We start from the raw sequence: 20310 nt of genomic DNA, 5'->3' as shown, positions 1-20310 counted from the left end.
CCATTATGACACCATGAAGGCCAAGAATCAAATGGCTCATTGTAAGACCAAGTGGCCTAAAAGGGCTTGGAATGCATTGTGACACCACAGAGGTTAAGAGAAGCAAGGAACCATTGTTACCCAATGCAGGCTAACAATCTAATGGTCCCTTGTGACACCAATGGGCCTAAAAGGGCCAGGGATGAATTGTGAAAGCATGGGGCCCAATTAAACCCGGGTACAATTATGCCACCATGGAGGCCAAAAATCAAATGATTCATTGTGACATCAAGTGGCCTAAAAGGGCATGGGATGCATTGTGACACCACAGGGGTTAAGAGAAGCAAGGAACCATTGTGACCCAATGGAGGCTAACAATCTAATGATCCCTTGTGACACCAGGGGGCCTAAAATGGCCAGGGATGGATTGTTACAGCACGGGGACCAATAGAAACAAGGATCTCTTATGCCACCATGGACGCCAAGAATCAAATGATTCATTGTGACATCAAGTGGCCTAAAAGGGCATGGGATGCATTGTGACTCCACAGGGGTTAAGAGAAGCAAGGAACCATTGTGACCCAATGGAGTCTAACAATCTAATGGTCCCTTGTGACACCAATGGGCCTAAAAGGGCCAGGGATGAATTGTGAAAGCATGGGGCCCAATTAAATCCTGGTACAATTATGCCACAATGGAGGCCAAAAATCAAATGATTCATTGTGACATCAAGTGGCCTAAAAGGGCATGGGATGCATTGTGACACCACAGGGGTTAAGAGAAGCAAGGAACCATTGTCACCCAATGCTGGCTAACAGTCTAAGAATCCCTTTTGACACCAGGGGGCGTAAAAGGGCCAGGGATGAATTGTGACAGCATGGGGACCAATAGAAACAAGGAACTATTATGACACCATGAAGGCCAAGAATCAAATGGTTCATTGTAAGACCAAGTGGCCTAAAAGGACTTGGAATGTATTGTGACACCACAGAGGTTAAGAGAAGCAAGGAACCATTGTGACCCAATGCAGGCTAACAATCTAATGATCCATTGTGGCACCAGGGGTTGTAATAGGGCCAGGGATGAATTGTGAAAGCATGGGGCACAATAAAAACATGGAAATATTATGACACCATAGAGGCCAAGAATCGAATGAATCATTGTAACACCAAGTGGCCTAAAAGGGCATGGGATGCATTGTGACAGCACAGGGGTTAATAGAAGCAAGGATCCATTGTGACCCAATGGAGGCTAATAATCCACGGATCCCATTTGACACCAGGGGTCGTAAAAGGGCCAGGGATGAATTGTGACAGCATGGGGACCAATAGAAACAAGGAACCATTATGCCACCATGGAGGCCCAGAATCAAATGATTCATTGTGACATCAAGTGGCCTAAAAGGGCATGGGATGCATTGTGACACTACAGGGGTTAAGAGAAGCAAGGAACCATTGTGATCCAATGCAGGCTAACAATCTAATGATCCCTTGTGACACCAGGGGGCCGAAAATGGCCAGGGATGGATTGTTACAGCACGGGGACCAATAGAAGCAAGGATCTATTATGCCACCATGGAGGCCAAGAATCAAATGATTCATTGTGACATCAAGTGGCCTAAAAGGGCATGGGATGCATTGTGACACCACAGAGGTTAAGAGAAGCAAGGAACCATTGTGACGCAATGCAGGCTAACAATCTAATGATCCCTTGTGGCACCAGGGGTAATAAAAAGGGCCAGGGATGAATTGTAACAGCACGGGGACCATAGAAGCAAGGATCTATTATGTAACAATGGAAACCATGAATCAAATGATTCATTGTGACATCAAGTGGCCTAAAAGGGCATGGGATGCATTGTGACACCACAGGGGTTAAGAGAAGCAAGGAACCATTGTGACCCAATGCATGCTAACAATCTAATGATCCCTTGTGACACCAGGGGGCCTAAAATGGCCAGGGATGGATTGTTACAGCACGGGGACCAATAGAAACAAGGAACCATTATGACACCATGGAGGCCAAGAATCAAATGATTCATTGTGACATCAAGTGGCCTAAAAGGGCATGGGATGCATTGTGACTCCACAGGGGTTAAGAGAAGCAAGGAACCATTGTGACCCAATGGAGGCTAACAATCTAATGGTCCCTTGTGACACCAATGGCCCTAAAAGGGCCAGGGATGAATTGTGAAAGCATGGGGCCCAATTAAAACCTGGTACAATTATGCCACCATGGAGGCCAAAAATCAAATGATTCATTGTGACATCAAGTGGCCTAAAAGGGCATGGGATGCATTGTGACACCACAGGGGTTAAGAGAAGCAAGGATCCATTGTGACCCAATGGAGGCTAATAATCCCAGGATCCCATTTGACACCAGGGGGCGTAAAAGGGCCAGGGATGAATTGTGACAGCATGGGGACCAATAGAAACAAGGAACCATTATGACACCATGGAGGCCAAGAATCAAATGATTCATTGTGACATCAAGTGGCCTAAAAGGGCATGGGATGCATTGTGACACCACAGGGGTTAAGAGAAGCAAGGAACCATTGTGACCCAAAGCAGGCTAACAATCTAATGATCCATTGTGACACCAGGGGTTGTAATAGCGCCAGGGATGAATTGTTACAGTACGGGGACCAATAGAAGCAAGGATCTATTATGTCACCATGGAGGCCAAGAATCAAATGATTCATTGTGACATCAAGTGGCCTAAAAGGGCATGGGATGCATTGTGACACCACAGAGGTTAAGAGAAGCAAGGAACCATTGTGACCCAATGCTTGCTAAAAATCTAATGATCCCTTGTGACACCAGGGGGCCTAAAATGGCCAGGGATGGATTGTTACAGCACGGGGACCAATAGAAGCAAGGATGTATTATGCCACCATGGAGGCCAAGAATCAAATGATTCATTGTAACACCAAGTGGCCTAAAAGGGCATGGGATGCATTGTGACACCACAGGGGTTAAGAGAAGCAAGGAACCATTGTGACCCAATGGAGGCTAACAATCTAATGGTCCCTTGTGACACCAATGGGCCTAAAAGGGCCAGGGATGAATTGTGAAAGCATGGGGCCCAATTAAAACCTGGTACAATTATGCCTCCATGGAGCCCAAAAATCAAATGATTCATTGTGACATCAAGGGGCCTAAAAGTGAATGGGATGCTTTGTGACACCACAGGGGTTAAGAGAAGCAAGGAAACATTCTGACTCAATGCAGGCTAACAATCTAAGAATCCCTTTTGACACCAGGGGGCGCAAAAGGGCCAGGGATGGATTGTTACAGCACGGGGACCAATAGAAGCAAGGATCTATTATGACACCATGAAGGCCAAGAGTCAAATGGTTCATTTTAAGACCAAGTGTCCTAAAAGGGCTTGGAATGCATTGTGACACCACAGAGGTTAAGAGAAGCAAGGAACCATTGTGACCCAATGCAGGCTAACAATCTAAGAATCCCTTGTGGCACCAGGGGGTATAAAAAGGGCCAGGGATGAATTGTTACAGCACAGGGACCAATAGAAGCAAGGATCTGTTATGCCACCATGGACGCCAAGAATCAAATGATTCATTGTGACATCAAGTGGCCTAAAAGGGCATGGGATGCATTGTGACACCACAGGGGTTAAGAGAAGCAAGGATCCATTGTGACCCAATGGAGGCCAATAATCCCAGGATCCCATTTAAAACCAGGGGGCGTAAAAGGGCCAGGGATTAATTGTGACAGCATGGGGACCAATAGAAACAAGGAACCATTATGACACCATGGAGGCCAAGAATCAAATGATTCATTGTAACACCAAGTGGCCTAAAAGGGCATGGGATGCATGGTGACACCACAGAGGTTAAGAGAAGCAAGGAACCATTGTGACCCAATGCAGGCTAACAATCTAAGAATCCCTTTTGACACCAGGGGGCGCAAAAGGGCCAGGGATGGATTGTTACAGCACGGGGACCAATAGAAACAAGGAACCATTATGACACCATGGAGGCCAAGAATCAAATGATTCATTGTGACATCAAGTGGCCTAAAAGGGCATGGGATGCATTGTGACAGCACAGGGGTTAAGAGAAGCAAGGAACCATTGTGATCCAATGCAGGCTAACAATCTAATGATCTCTTGTGACACCAGAGGGCCTAAAATGGCCAGGGATGGATTGTTACAGCACGGGGACCAATAGAAGCAAGGATCTATTATGCCACCATGGACGCGAAGAATCAAATGATTCATTGTGACATCAAGTGGCCTAAAAGGGCATGGGATGCATTGTGACACCACAGGGGTTAAGAGAAGCAAGGAACCATTGTGACCCAATGCAGGCTAACAATCTAATGATCCCTTGTGACACCAGGGGGCCTAAAATGGCCAGGGATGGATTGTTACAGCACGGGGACCAATAGAAACAAGGAACCATTATGACACCATGGAGGCCAAGAATCAAATGATTCATTGTGACATCAAGTGGCCTAAAAGGGCATGGGATGCATTGTGACACCACAGGGGTTAAGAGAAGCAAGGATCCATTGTGACCCAATGGAGGTTAATAATCCCAGGATCCCATTTGACACCAGGGGGCGTAAAAGTGCCAGGGATGAATTGTGACAGCATGGGGCCCAATAGAAACAAGGAACCATTATGACACCATGCAGGCCAAGAATGAAATGATTCATTGTGACATCAAGTGTCCTAAAAGGGCATGGGATGCATTGTGACACCACAGAGGATAAGAGAAGCAAGGATCCACTGTGACCCAATGGAGGCTAATAATCTAATGATCCCTTTTGAAACCAATGGGCCTAAAAGGGGCAGGGATGTATTGTGAAAGCATGGGGCCCAAGTATCACCTGGTAGAATTATGCCACCGTGGAGGCCAAGAATCAAATTATTCATTGTGACATCAAGTGGCCTAAAAGGGCGTGGGATGCATTGTGACAGCACAGGGGTTAAGAGAAGCAAGGAACCATTTTGACCCAATGCAGGCCAACAATCTAAAAATCCCTTTTGACACCAGGGGGCGCAAAAGGACCACGGATGAACTCTGACAGCATGGGGACCTATAGAAGCAAGGAACCATTATGACACCATGAAGGCCAAGAATCAAATGGTTCATTCTGACATCAAGTGGCCTAAAAGGACTTGGAATGCATTGTGACACCACAGAGGTTAAGAGAAGCAAGGAACCATTGTGACCCAATGGAGGCTAACAATCTAATGGTCCCTTGTGGCACCAATGGGCCTAAAAGGGGCAGGGATGTATTGTGAAAGCATGGGGCCCAATTAAAACCTGGTACAATTACGCCACCATGGAGGCCAAGAATCAAATGATTCATTGTGACATCAAGTGGCCTAAAATGGCATGGAATGCATTGTGACACCACAGAGGTTAAGAGAAGCAAGGAACCATTGTGACCCAATGCAGGCTAACAATCTAATGATCCCTTGTGGCACCAGGGGTAATAAAAAGGGCCAGGGATGAATTGTAACAGCACGGGGACCATAGAAGCAAGGATCTATTATGTCACCATGGAAGCCCTGAATCAAATGATTCATTGTGACATCAAGTGGCCTAAAAGGGCATGGGATGCATTGTGACACCACAGGGGTTAAGAGAAACAAGGAACCATTGTGACCCAATGCAGGCTAATAATCCACGGATCCCATTTGACACCAGGGGGCGTAAAAGGGCCAGGGATGAATTGTGACAGCATGGGGACCAATAGAAACAAGGAACCATTATGACACCATGGAGGCCAAGAATCAAATGATTCATTGTGACATCAAGTGGCCTAAAAGGGCATGCGATGTATTGGGACACCAGAGGGGTTAAGAGAAGCAAGGAACCATTGTGATCCAATGCAGGCTAACAATCTAATGATCCCTTGTGGCACCAGGGGGTATAAAAAGTGCCAGGGATGAATTGTAACAGCACGGGGACCAATAGAAGCAAGGATCTATTATGTCACCATGGAGGCCAAGAATCAAATGATTCATTGTGACATCAAGTGGCCTAAAAGGGCATGGGATGCATTGTGACACCACAGGGGTTAAGAGAAGCAAGGAACCATTGTGACCCAATGCAGGCTAACAGTCGAAGAATCCCTTTTGACACCAGGGGGCGCAAAAGATCCACGGATGAACTTTGACAGCATGGGGACCTATAGAAGCAAGGAACCATTATGACACCATGAAGGCCAAGAATCAAATGGTTCATTGTAAGACCAAGTGGCCTAAAAGGGCTTGGAATGCATTGTGACACCACAGAGGTTAAGAGAAGCAAGGAACCATTGTGACCCAATGCAGGCTAACAATCTAATGATCCATTGTGACACCAGGGGTTGTAATAGGGCCAGGGATGAATTGTGAAAGCATGGGGCACAATAAAAACATGGAAATATTATGACACCATAGAGGCCAAGAATCAAATGATTCATTGTGACATCAAGTGGCCTAAAAGGGCATGGGATGCATTGTGACACCACAGGGGTTAAGAGAAGCAAGGAATCATTGTGATCCAATGCAGGCTAACAATCTAATGATCCCTTGGGACACCAGGGGGCCTAAAATGTCCAGGGATGGATTGTCACAGCACGGGGACCAATAGAAGCAAGGATCTATTATGCCACCATGGAGGCCAAGAATCAAATGATTCATTGTGACATCAAGTGGCCTAAAAGGGCATGGGATGCATTGTGACACCACAGAGGTTAAGAGAAGCAAGGAACCATTGTGACCCAATGCAGGCTAACAATCTAATGATCCCTTGTGACACCAGGGGGCCTAAAAGGGCCAGGGATGAATTGTGACAGCATGGGGACCAATAGAAACAAGGAACCATTATGACACCATGGCGGCCAAGAATCAAATGATTCATTGTGACATCAAGTGGCCTAAAATGGCATGGAATGCATTGTGACACCACAGAGGTTAAGAGAAGCAAGGATCCATTGTGACCCAATGGAGGCTAACAATCTAATGGTCCCTTGTGACACCTATGGGCCTAAAATGGCCAGGGATGAATTGTGAAAGCATGGGGCCCAATTAAAACCTGGTACAATTATGCCACCATGGAGGCCAAAAATCAAATGATTCATTGTGACATCAAGTGGCCTAAAAGGGCATGGGATGCATTGTGACACCACAGGGGTTAAGAGAAGCAAGGATCCATTGTGACCCAATGCAGGCTAATAATCCCAGGATCCCATTTGACACCAGGGGGCGTAAAAGGGCCAGGGATGAATTGTGACAGCATGGGGACCAATAGAAACAAGGAACCATTATGACACCATGGAGGCCAAGAATCAAATGATTCATTGTGACATCAAGTGGCCTAAAAGGGCATGGGATGCATTGTGACACCACAGGGGTTAAGAGAAGCAAGGAACCATTGTGATCCAATGCAGGCTAACAATCTAATGATCCCTTGTGACACCAGGGGGCCTAAAATGGCCAGGGATGGATTGTTACAGCACGGGGACCAATAGAAGCAAGGATCTATTATGCCACCATGGAGGCCAAGAATCAAATGATTCATTGTGACATCAAGTGGCCTAAAAGGGCATGGGATGCATTGTGACACCACAGAGGTTAAGAGAAGCAAGGAACCATTGTGACCCAATGCAGGCTAACAATCTAATGATCCCTTGTGGCACCAGGGGTAATAAAAAGGGCCAGGGATGAATTGTAACAGCACGGGGACCAATAGAAGCAAGGATCTATTATGTCACCATGGAGGCCATGAATCAAATGATTCATTGTGACATCAAGTGGCCTAAAAGGGCATGGGATGCATTGTGACACCACAGGGGTTAAGAGAAGCAAGGAATCATTGTGATCCAATGCAGGCTAACAATCTAATGATCCCTTGTGGCACCAGGGGGTATAAAAAGGGGCAGGGATGGATTGTTACAGCACGGGGACCAATAGAAGGAAGGATCTATTATGCCACCATGGAGGCCAAGAATCAAATGATTCATTGGGACATCAAGTGGCCTAAAAGGGCATGGGATGCATTGTGACACCACAGAGGTTAAGAGAAGCAAGGAACCATTGTGACCCAATGCAGGCTAACAATCTAATGATCCCTTGTGGCACCAGGGGTAATAAAAAGGGCCAGGGATGAATTGTAAAAGCATGGGGCACAATAAAAACATGGAAATATTATGACACCATAGAGGCCAAGAATCAAATGATTCATTGTGACATCAAGTGGCCTAAAAGGGCATGGGATGCATTGTGACACCACAGGGGTTAAGAGAAGCAAGGAATCATTGTGATCCAATGCAGGCTAACAATCTAATGATCCCTTGGGACACCAGGGGGCCTAAAATGTCCAGGGATGGATTGTCACAGCACGGGGACCAATAGAAGCAAGGATCTATTATGCCACCATGGAGGCCAAGAATCAAATGATTCATTGTGACATCAAGTGGCCTAAAAGGGCATGGGATGCATTGTGACACCACAGAGGTTAAGAGAAGCAAGGAACCATTGTGACCCAATGCAGGCTAACAATCTAATGATCCCTTGTGACACCAGGGGGCCTAAAAGGGCCAGGGATGAATTGTGACAGCATGGGGACCAATAGAAACAAGGAACCATTATGACACCATGGCGGCCAAGAATCAAATGATTCATTGTGACATCAAGTGGCCTAAAATGGCATGGAATGCATTGTGACACCACAGAGGTTAAGAGAAGCAAGGATCCATTGTGACCCAATGGAGGCTAACAATCTAATGGTCCCTTGTGACACCTATGGGCCTAAAATGGCCAGGGATGAATTGTGAAAGCATGGGGCCCAATTAAAACCTGGTACAATTATGCCACCATGGAGGCCAAAAATCAAATGATTCATTGTGACATCAAGTGGCCTAAAAGGGCATGGGATGCATTGTGACACCACAGGGGTTAAGAGAAGCAAGGAACCATTGTGACCCAATGCAGGCTAATAATCCCAGGATCCCATTTGACACCAGGGGGCGTAAAAGGGCCAGGGATGAATTGTGACAGCATGGGGACCAATAGAAACAAGGAACCATTATGACACCATGGAGGCCAAGAATCAAATGATTCATTGTGACATCAAGTGGCCTAAAAGGGCATGGGATGCATTGTGACACCACAGGGGTTAAGAGAAGCAAGGAACCATTGTGATCCAATGCAGGCTAACAATCTAATGATCCCTTGTGACACCAGGGGGCCTAAAATGGCCAGGGATGGATTGTTACAGCACGGGGACCAATAGAAGCAAGGATCTATTATGCCACCATGGAGGCCAAGAATCAAATGATTCATTGTGACATCAAGTGGCCTAAAAGGGCATGGGATGCATTGTGACACCACAGAGGTTAAGAGAAGCAAGGAACCATTGTGACCCAATGCAGGCTAACAATCTAAATATCCCTTGTGGCACCAGGGGTAATAAAAAGGGCCAGGGATGAATTGTAACAGCACGGGGACCAATAGAAGCAAGGATCTATTATGTCACCATGGAGGCCATGAATCAAATGATTCATTGTGACATCAAGTGGCCTAAAAGGGCATGGGATGCATTGTGACACCACAGGGGTTAAGAGAAGCAAGGAATCATTGTGATCCAATGCAGGCTAACAATCTAATGATCCCTTGTGACACCAGGGGGCCTAAAATGGCCAGGGATGGATTGTTACAGCACGGGGACCAATAGAAACAAGGACCTCTTATGCCACCATGGACGCGAAGAATCAAATGATTCATTGTGACATCAAGTGGCCTAAAAGGCCATGGGATGCATTGTGACACCACAGGGGTTAAGAGAAGCAAGGAACCATTGTGACCCAATGGAGGCTAACAATCTAATGGTCCCTTGTGACACCAATGGGCCTAAAAGGGCCAGGGATGAATTGTGAAAGCATGGGGCCCAATTAAAACCTGGTACAATTATGCCACCATGGAGGCCAAAAATCAAATGATTCATTGTGACATCAAGTGGCCTAAAAGGGCATGGGATGCATTGTGACACCACAGGGGTTAAGAGAAGCAAGGATCCATTGTGACCCAATGGAGGCTAATAATCCCAGGATCCCATTTGACACCAGGGGGCGTAAAAGGGCCAGGGATGAATTGTGACAGCATGGGGACCAATAGAAACAAGGAACCATTATGACACCATGGAGGCCAAGAATCAAATGATTCATTGTGACATCAAGTGGCCTAAAAGGGCATGGGATGCATTGTGACACCACAGGGGTTAAGAGAAGCAAGGAACCATTGTGATCCAATGCAGGCTAACAATCTAATGATCCCTTGTGGCACCAGGGGGTATAAAAAGGGGCAGGGATGGATTGTTACAGCACGGGGACCAATAGAAGGAAGGATCTATTATGCCACCATGGAGGCCAAGAATCAAATGATTCATTGGGACATCAAGTGGCCTAAAAGGGCATGGGATGCATTGTGACACCACAGAGGTTAAGAGAAGCAAGGAACCATTGTGACCCAATGCAGGCTAACAATCTAATGATCCCTTGTGGCACCAGGGGTAATAAAAAGGGCCAGGGATGAATTGTAACAGCACGGGGACCAATAGAAGCAAGGATCTATTATGTCACCATGGAGGCCAAGAATCAAATGATTCATTGGGACATCAAGTGGCCTAAAAGGGCATGGGATGCATTGTGACACCACAGGGGTTAAGAGAAGCAAGGAACCATTGTGACCCAATGCAGGCTAACAGTCTAAGAATCCCTTTTGACACCAGGTGGCGAAAAAGATCCACGGATGAACTCTGACAGCATGGGGACCTATAGAAGCAAGGAACCATTATGACACCATGAAGGCCAAGAATCAAATGGTTCATTGTAAGACCAAGTGGCCTAAAAGGGCTTGGAATGCATTGTGACACCACAGAGGTTAAGAGAAGCAAGGAACCATTGTGACCCAATGCAGGCTAAAAATCTAATGATCCATTGTGACACCAGGGGTTGTAATAGGGCCAGGGATGAATTGTGAAAGCATGGGGCACAATAAAAACATGGAAATATTATGACACCATGGAGGCCAAGAATCAAATGATTCATTGTAACACCAAGTGGCCTAAAAGGGCATGGGATGCATTGTGACACCACAGAGGTTCAGAGAAGCAAGGAACCATTGTGACCCAAGGCAGGCTAACAATCTAAGAATCCCTTTTGACACCAGGAGGCGCAAAAGGACCACGGATGAACTCTGACAGCATGGGGACCTACAGAAGCAAGGAACCATTATGACACCATGGAGGCCAAGAATCAAATGGTTCATTGTAAGACCAAGTGGCCTAAAAGGTCTTGGAATGCATTGTGACACCACAGAGGTTAAGAGAAGCAAGGAACCATTGTGACCCAATGCAGGCTAACAATCTAATGATCCCTTGTGGCACCAGGGGGTATAAAAAGGGCCAGGGATGGATTGTTACAGCACGGGGACCAATAGAAGCAAGGATCTATTATGTCACCATGGAGGCCAAGAATCAAATGATTCATTGCGACATCAAGTGGCCTAAAAGGGCATGGGATGCATTGTGACACCACAGGGGTTAAGAGAAGCAAAGAAACATTGTGAGCCAAGGCAGGCTAACAATCTAAGAATCCCTTTTGACACCAGGGGCGCAAAAGGACCACGGATGAACTTTGACAGCATGGGGACCTACAGAAGCAAGGAACCATTATGACACCATGAAGGCCAAGAATCAAATGGTTCATTGTAAGACCAAGTGGCCTAAAAGGGCTTGGAATGCATTGTGACACCACAGAGGTTAAGAGAAGCAAGGAACCATTGTGACCCAATGCAGGCTAACAATCTAATGATCCATTGTGACACCAGGGGTTGTAATAGGGCCAGGGATGAATTGTGAAAGCATGGGGCACAATAAAAACATGGAAATATTATGACACCATAGAGGCCAAGAATCAAATGAATCATTGTAACACCAAGTGGCCTAAAAGGGCATGGGATGCATTGTGACACCACAGAGGTTAAGAGAAGCAAGGAACCATTGTGACCCAATGCAGGCTAAAAATCTAATGATCCATTGTGACACCAGGGGTTGTGAAAAGGGCCAGGGATGAATTGTAACAGCACGGGGACCTATAGAAGCAAGGATCTATTATGTCACCATGGAGGCCAAGAATCAAATGATTCATTGGGACATCAAGTGGCCTAAAAGGGCATGGGATGCATTGTGACACCACAGGGGTTAAGAGAAGCAAAGAAACATTGTGAGCCAATGCAGGCTAACAATCTAAGAATCCCTTTTGACACCAGGAGGCGCAAAAGGACCACGGATGAACTTTGACAGCATGGGGACCTATAGAAGCAAGGAACCATTATGACACCATGAAGGCCAAGAGTCAAATGGTTCATTGTAAGACCAAGTGGCCTAAAAGGGCTTGGAATGCATTGTGACACCACAGAGGTTAAGAGAAGCAAGGAACCATTGTGACCCAATGCAGGCTAACAATCTAATGATCCCTTGTGACACCAGGGGGCCTAAAATGGCCAGGGATGGATTGTTACAGCACGGGGACCAATAGAAACAAGGAACCATTATGACACCATGGAGGCCAAGAATCAAATGATTCATTGTGACATCAAGTGGCCTAAAATGGCATGGAATGCATTGTGACACCACAGAGGTTAAGAGAAGCAAGGATCCATTGTGACCCAATGGAGGCTAACAATCTAATGGTCCCTTGTGACACCAATGGGCCTAAAATGGCCAGGGATGAATTGTGAAAGCATGGGGCCCAATTAAAACCTGGTACAATTATGCCACCATGGAGGCCAAAAATCAAATGATTCATTGTGACATCAAGTGGCCTAAAAGGGCATGGGATGCATTGTGACACCACAGAGGTTAAGAGAAGCAAGGAACCATTGTGACCCAATGCTTGCTAAAAATCTAATGATCCCTTGTGACACCAGGGGGCCTAAAATGGCCAGGGATGGATTGTTACAGCACGGGGACCAATAGAAGCAAGGATCTATTATGCCACCATGGACGCCAAGAATCAAATGATTCATTGTGACATCAAGTGGCCTAAAATGGCATGGGATGCATTGTGACACCACAGGGGTTAAGAGAAGCAAGGATCCATTGTGACCCAATGGAGGCTAATAATCCCAGGATCCCATTTGACACCAGGGGCGTAAAAGGGCCAGGGATGAATTGTGACAGCATGGGGACAAATAGAAACAAGGAACCATTATGACACCATGGAGGCCAAGAATCAAATGATTCATTGTGACATCAAGTGGCCTAAAAGGGCATGGGATGCATTGTGACACCACAGGGGTTAAGAGAAGCAAGGAAACATTGTGACCCAATGCAGGCTAACAATCTAAGAATCCCTTTTGACACCAGGAGGCGCAAAAGGGCCACGGATGAACTTTGACAGCATGGGGACCTATAGAAGCAAGGAACCATTATGACACCATGAAGGCCAAGAATCAAATGGCTCATTGTAAGACCAAGTGGCCTAAAAGGGCTTGGAATGCATTGTGACACCACAGAGGTTAAGAGAAGCAAGGAACCATTGTGACCCAATGCAGGCTAACAATCTAATGATCCCTTGTGGCACCAGGGGGTATAAAAAGGGCCAGGGATGAATTGTTACAGCACAGGGACCAATAGAAGCAAGGATCTATTATGCCACCATGGATGCCAAGAATCAAATGATTCATTGTGACATCAAGTGGCCTAAAAGGGCATGGGATGCATTGTGACACCACAGGGGTTAAGAGAAGCAAGGATCCATTGTGACCCAATGGAGGCTAATAATCCCAGGATCCCATTTGACACCAGGGGGCGTAAAAGGGCCAGGGATGAATTGTGACAGCATGGGGACCAATAGAAACAAGGAACCATTATGACACCATGGAGGCCAAGAATCAAATGATTCATTGTGACATCAAGTGGCCTAAAAGGGCATGGGATGCATTGTGACACCACAGAGGTTAAGAGAAGCAAGGAACCATTGTGACCCAATGCAGGCTAACAATCTAATGATCCCTTGTGACACCAGGGGGCCTAAAAGGGCCAGGGATGAATTGTGACAGCATGGGGACCAATAGAAACAAGGAACCATTATGACACCATGGCGGCCAAGAATCAAATGATTCATTGTGACATCAAGTGGCCTAAAATGGCATGGAATGCATTGTGACACCACAGAGGTTAAGAGAAGCAAGGATCCATTGTGACCCAATGGAGGCTAACAATCTAATGGTCCCTTGTGACACCTATGGGCCTAAAATGGCCAGGGATGAATTGTGAAAGCATGGGGCCCAATTAAAACCTGGTACAATTATGCCACCATGGAGGCCAAAAATCAAATGATTCATTGTGACATCAAGTGGCCTAAAAGGGCATGGGATGCATTGTGACACCACAGGGGTTAAGAGAAGCAAGGAACCATTGTGACCCAATGCAGGCTAATAATCCCAGGATCCCATTTGACACCAGGGGGCGTAAAAGGGCCAGGGATGAATTGTGACAGCATGGGGACCAATAGAAACAAGGAACCATTATGACACCATGGAGGCCAAGAATCAAATGATTCATTGTGACATCAAGTGGCCTAAAAGGGCATGGGATGCATTGTGACACCACAGGGGTTAAGAGAAGCAAGGAACCATTGTGATCCAATGCAGGCTAACAATCTAATGATCCCTTGTGACACCAGGGGGCCTAAAATGGCCAGGGATGGATTGTTACAGCACGGGGACCAATAGAAGCAAGGATCTATTATGCCACCATGGAGGCCAAGAATCAAATGATTCATTGTGACATCAAGTGGCCTAAAAGGGCATGGGATGCATTGTGACACCACAGAGGTTAAGAGAAGCAAGGAACCATTGTGACCCAATGCAGGCTAACAATCTAAATATCCCTTGTGGCACCAGGGGTAATAAAAAGGGCCAGGGATGAATTGTAACAGCACGGGGACCAATAGAAGCAAGGATCTATTATGTCACCATGGAGGCCATGAATCAAATGATTCATTGTGACATCAAGTGGCCTAAAAGGGCATGGGATGCATTGTGACACCACAGGGGTTAAGAGAAGCAAGGAATCATTGTGATCCAATGCAGGCTAACAATCTAATGATCCCTTGTGACACCAGGGGGCCTAAAATGGCCAGGGATGGATTGTTACAGCACGGGGACCAATAGAAACAAGGACCTCTTATGCCACCATGGACGCGAAGAATCAAATGATTCATTGTGACATCAAGTGGCCTAAAAGGCCATGGGATGCATTGTGACACCACAGGGGTTAAGAGAAGCAAGGAACCATTGTGACCCAATGGAGGCTAACAATCTAATGGTCCCTTGTGACACCAATGGGCCTAAAAGGGCCAGGGATGAATTGTGAAAGCATGGGGCCCAATTAAAACCTGGTACAATTATGCCACCATGGAGGCCAAAAATCAAATGATTCATTGTGACATCAAGTGGCCTAAAAGGGCATGGGATGCATTGTGACACCACAGGGGTTAAGAGAAGCAAGGATCCATTGTGACCCAATGGAGGCTAATAATCCCAGGATCCCATTTGACACCAGGGGGCGTAAAAGGGCCAGGGATGAATTGTGACAGCATGGGGACCAATAGAAACAAGGAACCATTATGACACCATGGAGGCCAAGAATCAAATGATTCATTGTGACATCAAGTGGCCTAAAAGGGCATGGGATGCATTGTGACACCACAGGGGTTAAGAGAAGCAAGGAACCATTGTGATCCAATGCAGGCTAACAATCTAATGATCCCTTGTGGCACCAGGGGGTATAAAAAGGGGCAGGGATGGATTGTTACAGCACGGGGACCAATAGAAGGAAGGATCTATTATGCCACCATGGAGGCCAAGAATCAAATGATTCATTGGGACATCAAGTGGCCTAAAAGGGCATGGGATGCATTGTGACACCACAGAGGTTAAGAGAAGCAAGGAACCATTGTGACCCAATGCAGGCTAACAATCTAATGATCCCTTGTGGCACCAGGGGTAATAAAAAGGGCCAGGGATGAATTGTAACAGCACGGGGACCAATAGAAGCAAGGATCTATTATGTCACCATGGAGGCCAAGAATCAAATGATTCATTGGGACATCAAGTGGCCTAAAAGGGCATGGGATGCATTGTGACACCACAGGGGTTAAGAGAAGCAAGGAACCATTGTGACCCAATGCAGGCTAACAGTCTAAGAATCCCTTTTGACACCAGGTGGCGAAAAAGATCCACGGATGAACTCTGACAGCATGGGGACCTATAGAAGCAAGGAACCATTATGACACCATGAAGGCCAAGAATCAAATGGTTCATTGTAAGACCAAGTGGCCTAAAAGGGCTTGGAATGCATTGTGACACCACAGAGGTTAAGAGAAGCAAGGAACCATTGTGACCCAATGCAGGCTAAAAATCTAATGATCCATTGTGACACCAGGGGTTGTAATAGGGCCAGGGATGAATTGTGAAAGCATGGGGCACAATAAAAACATGGAAATATTATGACACCATGGAGGCCAAGAATCAAATGATTCATTGTAACACCAAGTGGCCTAAAAGGGCATGGGATGCATTGTGACACCACAGAGGTTCAGAGAAGCAAGGAACCATTGTGACCCAAGGCAGGCTAACAATCTAAGAATCCCTTTTGACACCAGGAGGCGCAAAAGGACCACGGATGAACTCTGACAGCATGGGGACCTACAGAAGCAAGGAACCATTATGACACCATGGAGGCCAAGAATCAAATGGTTCATTGTAAGACCAAGTGGCCTAAAAGGTCTTGGAATGCATTGTGACACCACAGAGGTTAAGAGAAGCAAGGAACCATTGTGACCCAATGCAGGCTAACAATCTAATGATCCCTTGTGGCACCAGGGGGTATAAAAAGGGCCAGGGATGGATTGTTACAGCACGGGGACCAATAGAAGCAAGGATCTATTATGTCACCATGGAGGCCAAGAATCAAATGATTCATTGCGACATCAAGTGGCCTAAAAGGGCATGGGATGCATTGTGACACCACAGGGGTTAAGAGAAGCAAAGAAACATTGTGAGCCAAGGCAGGCTAACAATCTAAGAATCCCTTTTGACACCAGGGGCGCAAAAGGACCACGGATGAACTTTGACAGCATGGGGACCTACAGAAGCAAGGAACCATTATGACACCATGAAGGCCAAGAATCAAATGGTTCATTGTAAGACCAAGTGGCCTAAAAGGGCTTGGAATGCATTGTGACACCACAGAGGTTAAGAGAAGCAAGGAACCATTGTGACCCAATGCAGGCTAACAATCTAATGATCCATTGTGACACCAGGGGTTGTAATAGGGCCAGGGATGAATTGTGAAAGCATGGGGCACAATAAAAACATGGAAATATTATGACACCATAGAGGCCAAGAATCAAATGAATCATTGTAACACCAAGTGGCCTAAAAGGGCATGGGATGCATTGTGACACCACAGAGGTTAAGAGAAGCAAGGAACCATTGTGACCCAATGCAGGCTAAAAATCTAATGATCCATTGTGACACCAGGGGTTGTGAAAAGGGCCAGGGATGAATTGTAACAGCACGGGGACCTATAGAAGCAAGGATCTATTATGTCACCATGGAGGCCAAGAATCAAATGATTCATTGGGACATCAAGTGGCCTAAAAGGGCATGGGATGCATTGTGACACCACAGGGGTTAAGAGAAGCAAAGAAACATTGTGAGCCAATGCAGGCTAACAATCTAAGAATCCCTTTTGACACCAGGAGGCGCAAAAGGACCACGGATGAACTTTGACAGCATGGGGACCTATAGAAGCAAGGAACCATTATGACACCATGAAGGCCAAGAGTCAAATGGTTCATTGTAAGACCAAGTGGCCTAAAAGGGCTTGGAATGCATTGTGACACCACAGAGGTTAAGAGAAGCAAGGAACCATTGTGACCCAATGCAGGCTAACAATCTAATGATCCCTTGTGACACCAGGGGGCCTAAAATGGCCAGGGATGGATTGTTACAGCACGGGGACCAATAGAAACAAGGAACCATTATGACACCATGGAGGCCAAGAATCAAATGATTCATTGTGACATCAAGTGGCCTAAAATGGCATGGAATGCATTGTGACACCACAGAGGTTAAGAGAAGCAAGGATCCATTGTGACCCAATGGAGGCTAACAATCTAATGGTCCCTTGTGACACCAATGGGCCTAAAATGGCCAGGGATGAATTGTGAAAGCATGGGGCCCAATTAAAACCTGGTACAATTATGCCACCATGGAGGCCAAAAATCAAATGATTCATTGTGACATCAAGTGGCCTAAAAGGGCATGGGATGCATTGTGACACCACAGAGGTTAAGAGAAGCAAGGAACCATTGTGACCCAATGCTTGCTAAAAATCTAATGATCCCTTGTGACACCAGGGGGCCTAAAATGGCCAGGGATGGATTGTTACAGCACGGGGACCAATAGAAGCAAGGATCTATTATGCCACCATGGACGCCAAGAATCAAATGATTCATTGTGACATCAAGTGGCCTAAAATGGCATGGGATGCATTGTGACACCACAGGGGTTAAGAGAAGCAAGGATCCATTGTGACCCAATGGAGGCTAATAATCCCAGGATCCCATTTGACACCAGGGGCGTAAAAGGGCCAGGGATGAATTGTGACAGCATGGGGACAAATAGAAACAAGGAACCATTATGACACCATGGAGGCCAAGAATCAAATGATTCATTGTGACATCAAGTGGCCTAAAAGGGCATGGGATGCATTGTGACACCACAGGGGTTAAGAGAAGCAAGGAAACATTGTGACCCAATGCAGGCTAACAATCTAAGAATCCCTTTTGACACCAGGAGGCGCAAAAGGGCCACGGATGAACTTTGACAGCATGGGGACCTATAGAAGCAAGGAACCATTATGACACCATGAAGGCCAAGAATCAAATGGCTCATTGTAAGACCAAGTGGCCTAAAAGGGCTTGGAATGCATTGTGACACCACAGAGGTTAAGAGAAGCAAGGAACCATTGTGACCCAATGCAGGCTAACAATCTAATGATCCCTTGTGGCACCAGGGGGTATAAAAAGGGCCAGGGATGAATTGTTACAGCACAGGGACCAATAGAAGCAAGGATCTATTATGCCACCATGGATGCCAAGAATCAAATGATTCATTGTGACATCAAGTGGCCTAAAAGGGCATGGGATGCATTGTGACACCACAGGGGTTAAGAGAAGCAAGGATCCATTGTGACCCAATGGAGGCTAATAATCCCAGGATCCCATTTGACACCAGGGGGCGTAAAAGGGCCAGGGATGAATTGTGACAGCATGGGGACCAATAGAAACAAGGAACCATTATGACACCATGGAGGCCAAGAATCAAATGATTCATTGTGACATCAAGTGGCCTAAAATGGCATGGAATGCATTGTGACACCACAGAGGTTAAGAGAAGCAAGGAACCATTGTTACCCAATGCAGGCTAACAATCTAATGGTCCCTTGTGACACCAATGGGCCTAAAAGGGCCAGGGATGAATTGTGAAAGCATGGGGCCCAATTAAAACCGGGTACAATTATGCCACCATGGAGGCCAAAAATCAAATGATTCATTGTGACATCAAGTGGCCTAAAAGGGCATGGGATGCATTGTGACACCTCAGGGGTTAAGAGAAGCAAGGAACCATTGTGACCCAATGGAGGCTAACAATCTAATGATCCCTTGTGACACCAGGGGGCCTAAAATGGCCAGGGATGGATTGTTACAGCACGGGGACCAATAGAAACAAGGAACCATTATGACACCATGGAGGCCAAGAATCAAATGATTCATTGTGACATCAAGTGGCCTAAAAGGGCATGGGATGCATTGTGACTCCACAGGGGTTAAGAGAAGCAAGGAACCATTGTGACCCAATGGAGTCTAACAATTTAATGGTCCCTTGTGACACCAATGGGCCTAAAAGGGCCAGGGATGAATTGTGAAAGCATGGGGCCCAATTAAATCCTGGCACAATTATGCCACAATGGAGGCCAAAAATCAAATGATTCATTGTGACATCAAGTGGCCTAAAAGGGCATGGGATGCATGGTGACACCACAGGGGTTAAGAGAAGCAAGGAACCATTGTCACCCAATGCTGGCTAACAGTCTAAGAATCCCTTTTGACACCAGGGGGCGTAAAAGGGCCAGGGATGAATTGTGACAGCATGGGGACCAATAGAAACAAGGAACTATTATGACACCATGAAGGCCATGAATCAAATGGTTCATTGTAAGACCAAGTGGCC

The sequence above is a fragment of the Cinclus cinclus genome, chromosome 25 (genome assembly GCF_963662255.1).
Source record: "Cinclus cinclus chromosome 25, bCinCin1.1, whole genome shotgun sequence".
Classification (NCBI taxonomy): domain Eukaryota; kingdom Metazoa; phylum Chordata; class Aves; order Passeriformes; family Cinclidae; genus Cinclus; species Cinclus cinclus.
Note: the sequence above shows the minus strand (reverse complement) of the source record.